This window comes from Plecotus auritus (assembly GCF_963455305.1).
Source record: "Plecotus auritus genome assembly, chromosome: 1".
Classification (NCBI taxonomy): domain Eukaryota; kingdom Metazoa; phylum Chordata; class Mammalia; order Chiroptera; family Vespertilionidae; genus Plecotus; species Plecotus auritus.
In genome coordinates this window covers 25,739,069-25,745,440 of record NC_137770.1, presented here as the reverse complement: position 1 = coordinate 25,745,440, position 6,372 = coordinate 25,739,069, and positions in this window count along the sequence as shown.

Sequence of the window (6,372 nt, the reverse complement as noted above, 5' to 3'; positions counted from 1 at the left end):
GATTATTATTTTAATTCTTATTGAACCTATTCAACCACAATGGCATAATACTATACCTATATCATTGAATATTAAATAACATAACAATATCTATAAAGCACTCAGCATAAGCCTTGAACCAACACTCAATAAATATTAGCTGTTGTATTTCCATTCATTCAAGAAATATTTCTGAGCAGATAGTATGTGACCAGATACTATGTTAGGGGCTAGGAAATCAATGATGAGTGAAATAGGCAAGATTTCTGCCTTCTTGGAATGAAGAGATAGAGAGACACCAAACAAATTCCATCAACAATTAACAGCTACTAATACCAGGCCTTCTCTAGGTGCTGGGGTGGCGGGGGGGCGAGAATGAACAAAATAAAGATTCCTATCCTTGGGGAACTTATCCTTTGGATGCTAGCCTGATTGTTTTCTAAATAAATATTATTACAGACAGTGGGTGCTATGTACCATAAATGCAAAGCTAGGGTGGAAGGAGGGCTTCTACGTAAAGGGTTCCTAATTCAGCCTGGGTGCTCAGAGAAGTCCTCTATGACATTTTAAGTTTGAGACCTGGGTAAGAGTAGGCTTCGTTGAGGAGATGGGAGTAGAGAACATATGTACAATACTAGTAACATATTTAATTCGTCTTTCCACGTTACAGTGCCTTTCCACAAATGTTGCAGAGGCTGGAACTGCCAAAGATGGGAGACAGTTCCTGCATCAGACTGAATTTTGCAACCAGACTGAATTTAGCCCTCAGCTCCAGAACGCACGACAGCGGTTGCCTATAGTTTGTTCTTTCCCAGTAATTAACTGACAGTTGCCAGTCATGTCACCGTCTCAGCTTCCCTTGGTCTTCATTACTTGGAACAATTAGTATCAAATATGATAAGAATGACCTCTGGGAACTGAACTCAGCTTCTTTCACTTGCTGTAATGAAAGTCACCCTTGTGCCCCCAGGAATGTGTCAGCATACATTTGCTGTTGGATTTAAATAAGCAAGCATGGGCTGAATAATCAATTTCTGAGGGTAGCTTTTTCCCCCAACGCACTCATACATAATCCTTTAGCCACTCTTCCCTTGACTGCTGCATTTTACTCTCATTTAAGTTTTAATTTTCTTATGGAAGACCTATTAGCAAGTGTTCACAGCCTGGTTCATATTCCAGCCATGAAATAATTCACATAGTTCTGTGTAGACATAATGTTTACAGAAACTGAAGATGGGCGGATTCTAATAATGGATTGTGAAGTAGTCTCCATACAGTCAAAATAACAAAGAATTCAAGAAACAAATACTTTGAGAGTTTAGTTCCCCATAAACTTCCCAAGTGTACTTGCTTAAACCCTGTGTCAGGATCAGCAGCACCCAGGGGAGTGTTGCCCTGGGTGAGAAAGCTTTGCTTGTTCCAAGCTCTGCTGTTTTACAGTACAGGTTCTAAGCTGAGCTGTTTATTGTCAATAGCTCTCTAACAAAAGGCAAAATGGAATGCGACTGTTTTCAAATTCCTTTGAAAAGGGCCCTGGAAGGTCTCAAAGCCTGGTTTAGGGCAATTTACATCTATTTGTCAGTGCTTTCATTTAAGACTCTTAAGCTATTGAGAGAGATCTTATTAACCATTGATTTTAGTATGGAGCCCTCCATAAGAACCATATGGGTGGTTTTTGGGTGGGAATAAAATAGATACCATCCATGTCCTATTTGAAGTGTAGTGACAGCTAAGAAAGAAACTAAACTGAGAAGAGCTGGGACATTTCCCAATTTGGTAGCACTGATTACAAAGTTGGTTATGGTCTGGAGGAGGGAGAGGTGGTTCGTTGATAACTCAGACAGTAGGGCTTGTGCTGCACCTTGCGAAGACAGAAGATTTGCTGGGTTCAGAGGTAGGGGAAATCAAGTTGTTTCTGAGTATTTAACTTTACATTGGGAAACACTTCCTCTGCTCAGAATGCTTCGCTCCCCGTCCTTCCATGGTGGGTTCCTTCTTGTCATTCAATTCTCTTGACAAATGTCACCTCCTTCCCCTAAATCCAAAGTAGCAACACAGCCACTCACAACATATCCCTCCATTTTAATTACTACTTGTGAGCTTCATGTCAGCAGGAAGCTTGTCTGTTTACTACGGAGTCCAGTGACTGGCACATAGTAGGTGCTCAATAAAGGCATTGAATGCAGAAAAAAAGAACAAAGGAATTGATTGTATAATTTGAGTTGAGAAAGAATTAACTTTGTAGAGTCCATACCCTAGTGCATGTAGGTAACTGTTTTTTCTGGCTCTTATGCAAGGTAATAGTAACTTGAAGTATGTGATACCTCTTTTGTCCCTGGAGGGAATTCTGAAACCAATGGAAAAATGAAAGCAAGACAAAGATATCTGATAAGAACACAACAAAATTAATCTCACAGCAGATGTGTGATTTAAATACCGCAAGGCTGCTCTTATCCACACATTCCATCTAAAACCACTTAATTTGAAGCTCTTCGGTTTTCTCCATTATTATTCTTTATGCACTTATCTGGTCATTTTACCATATGGGCCAGAAATAGGTAGGAAGTGTCAAAATACTCACTGTGGCTTGAAGGTGTTGTTTGGTGAGCCTGTTGTTTTGGCAGGCCAATGAGAGAAGTGCTATTTGAAGATCATCAGATTTTCTCTATTTTCCCAGCCTGTTTCACAACCCCTTGCTTCACTCTTTTCCAAGTTCCAAGCTCAGACAGACACCAGCTGGATGGAGCCCCAGGTTCAAATAAACCTGACTCCGATGGCGGAGGACCAACTCCCAAATCTCCACCTACTGTGAAGTTTCCTATTCATGGCCAACAGAGACTAGGGAAAAGCAGATTCTTCACTCACAGGTAACCCAAGCCTTAAATATTCCAAACCACTTGATTAACCTGGAGAAAGGAATAGAATGGTTCTGCCAAATGATGCAAATGAAGAATCCTGTAGACTGATCCTCTCCCTCCCGCCGTGCTGAGCAATCTGACCTGGGCAGCCGCATGTGGGGCTGCCGCACATAAGGCTGATGTAGTCACTACATCTAGGTGTCAGGTGATCCTGTGGTACCCCAGTCCTTCTGTCCTGTGTAAGTCAAACAATCAACAAATGCCAACCTGGCCCCACCCAGGTGACCAATCATGGCTGGTTTGCCCAAGAAGCCAAGTAAGCACATCCTGGGGAGGGGGTGGGATATTCAAAGAAGCATTCAGGGAAGAGTTAGAAAAGCTGTGTCCATTTTCCTCTTCACTGAGTGCTTGCTGCTGAGCCAGGCACTGTTTTTGGCACTGGGGAAACAGCAATTTCCCTCTCCCGCATGCAATTTACATCCTGGCATCATTTCATCATACTTGTAAGTTTTAGTTTTTTAAAATAAATATTTATTTTACAATTTAATATTGAGAATTGCTTGGGAGGGTACCATAATCATTTTAGGATTTGGCCATGGAAGTTTTATTATGGCCCTACTCTCGGCACTTTTAAACTGAAAAGTTGGTTAGGTTTTTATTTTTATGCCCAAATATTTTCTAAAAAGTCACTGTGGGATCAGGCTTCTTGTGGAAAAGAAAGGATCTGGGAGATAACCACTCGAGATGAAATTTCTTATTGTGCTGATAGCTTCTGGTCAGGGTGATTGCAGATTTAAAACTTCAGCACTCAGCCCTGGCTGGGTAACTCTGATACACCAAGGTTGTGGGTTCGATCCTGGTCAGAGCACACACAAGAGTCAAACAATGAATGAATGCATAAATAAGTGGAAAAACAAATCAGTGTTGTTGTTTTTCTCTCCCTCCACCTTACTGTCTCTTTAAAACAAAAATTTAAAAACCTATTATTTAAACTACAGCACTGATAATCCTCTTGGTGGTAGTGGAAGCATTTAGACAGTAGATATGATGGATCTAGAGTTCTAAGGATGGGTGCAGCCCTTGGTTTATAAGCATCTCAATTATTATGTCTGATTTAAAAAGAAAAGAGAAAGGTTCTGATCAGGATTTTCATTCCTTTCCCCCGAGGAGGGTACAGGTAAGAGGTCACCCATCATCAAGCCCCTTTATCTAAAAAGGGAATCCATGCTGCCTTCTCAGCCTGGACAAGAGCTGAGGAGCTTTCTGTTTAACATCTATTCATTCCACACGTATTTATGGAATGCTTACTCGTGTCCAGAAACGAGGCACCGAGGATAGATGCCTGCTGAATCTGACATATAGGATCCCTGCCTTTGTGGAGCTTATGGTTTAGTAGAGGAAGACAGACAGTAGAAAGTCTCTAAATAAACAAACAGGGTAACATAGTGGTAAGTACTAGACAGAAAATAAGACCAGGTAGTGTGACTGAAAGTGACTGAGGGGCAAGGAGGACGGATGCAACATTGGACAAGGAGGGACAGCACAGCCTTCTGGGAAAAGGTGCTATTTGAGCAGATATTAATTATGAAGAAGAATCAACATGTCAAGATCTGGGGGGAAGAGGAAACAGTGAGTACAAGGGCTCACCTACAGAGCCAACTTGGCATATTTGAGGGACAGACAGAAGGCCGGTGTGGGTGAAGTGGAGTGAAGAGGAAAAGTGGTTCAGGATGAGATTGGAGGGCTAGGCAGGACCCGGGGTCACCCAGACTTGGTAGACCTCATAAGAAGAATATATTTTTCCCCCTAAGCATAATTCTGTGTATTGGCCACTGAAAGCTTTGGAGGCGTTTATGATTTAGTGTTTAGTGTTATGATTTAATTCAGAACCCCACTAAGTGGAAGTGTAGACGGTCAATGTTCGATCTGTCCCTGTATTAATTAATTACTTCACAATCTCCTTGGGTCCAAGTCTGAAGGTGGAATTCTTCACAGAGTCATTTTGGGGATTTTCCCAAGTGATCTGTAACTCATTGACACTCCAGGTAAAACGTCCGTGGAGAAAACCAAACCTCAGCTGGGAGTTGCAACTGGAAGTTCACTTGTAGAACACAATCAAGTAGTGAAGAGAGACAAGAAGTGCTCACATCTCAGGATGAAACTAAGATCTATCTAAGATCTATAGGTCAGAAGGCAGCCTAACTGACTGGTCAGGATTTTCCCTGCTTAGGAAAGGTGGTGTGTGTGTGGTGTGTGTGTGTGTGTGTGTGTGTGTGTGTGTGTGTGTGTGTGTGTGTTACAATTACTAATGTCTCTTTTAAAGATCTTTCTTGTTGAGTAAGGCAGTGGATAAACTGGTATAAACTATGCTTGAGATGTCCTAACACTCTGGTGCATGTCATGAGCCAGCCCATGTTAGCCATCGCCCCCCATTCCCACCCCTCCCCTGCTGATTGTGGACGAGAGCCTGCAGTTGAGGTTTCTAGTCAGGGTGTGCTGTCCTATAGGGTTAGTGACGTAGAGAGAGTTCCTTTGGAATTCCAGCAGCTAAGTCAACCAGAGCCTTGGAAGTTCAGCTCAGGACACCTGAGTTGCTGACAGCCTGGAGAAGACTTTGGCTGCCCATGGGGAGCTCTGCTTTCTGCAGCCCAGTTCGGCATGGCTGACAGAAGGAGGGTCCCATGCTGCTTGTTGAGGTGAAAGATGCCCCAGTTTGGGTTGAACTGTGTCCTTCTTAGACACCATAGCTGTTCCCCAGTTTTATCAGCTCCAGATGGAGCGTGTCCCGGGGACCACACAGATCTTTGTTTAAATGCTGGCATTAGCAGCAGGACGGGGATCCCATTGAATCATCATCTCCTGTCACAAAGCCAAGAGTTGTTCCGAATGAAAACAGTTTTTCTCAAAGAGGCTAAATCCCTAGTACTAATTAGTAGTGGTGGTGGTAGTGGGGGCTGTGTGTGTGGTGATGGTGCTGTTAATCCTGTCTCCACTCTTTTAAAACAGAGGCAGTCTTTTTATTTGCTGTCTGAGCCATAGGGTGAGTAACCCTGACCCCCAAGACCCTTAATTGGGCTCACATGTGTGTGAGTCCTGCAGAAATTGTGGAATGCTTCTCCCCCTTGGGTCCAGACATTTAGAATGAATAGATTAGAGGGTGGTGGTAACAAGGTCATTATCACTGCAGACAATGTAGCATTTATGTGCAGGGCTAACTAACAAGGGCAAGTTTGATGTTCTATCACAAATCACTGGGGTGTTCTTTATACACAGAGGTTGCACCAGCTAAAAATAGCCCTAGCATCTTGTTAATTTCTCTTTTCCAATTTTTGCCTATTCATACTCAAGAATGACAGACTCCGCTTATTCAGACTTCCCAAAGATTAAAGAACATGATCTATTTGATTTCTAAATACGCATAAAGGACAATAATATATATTCCCCTTGCTTGGATGATGGCATTCATCCATTCAGTAGATATTTAATGAACACCTATTTTGGGCCAGGCACTGTGCTAGGTGCTAAGTGACTATCA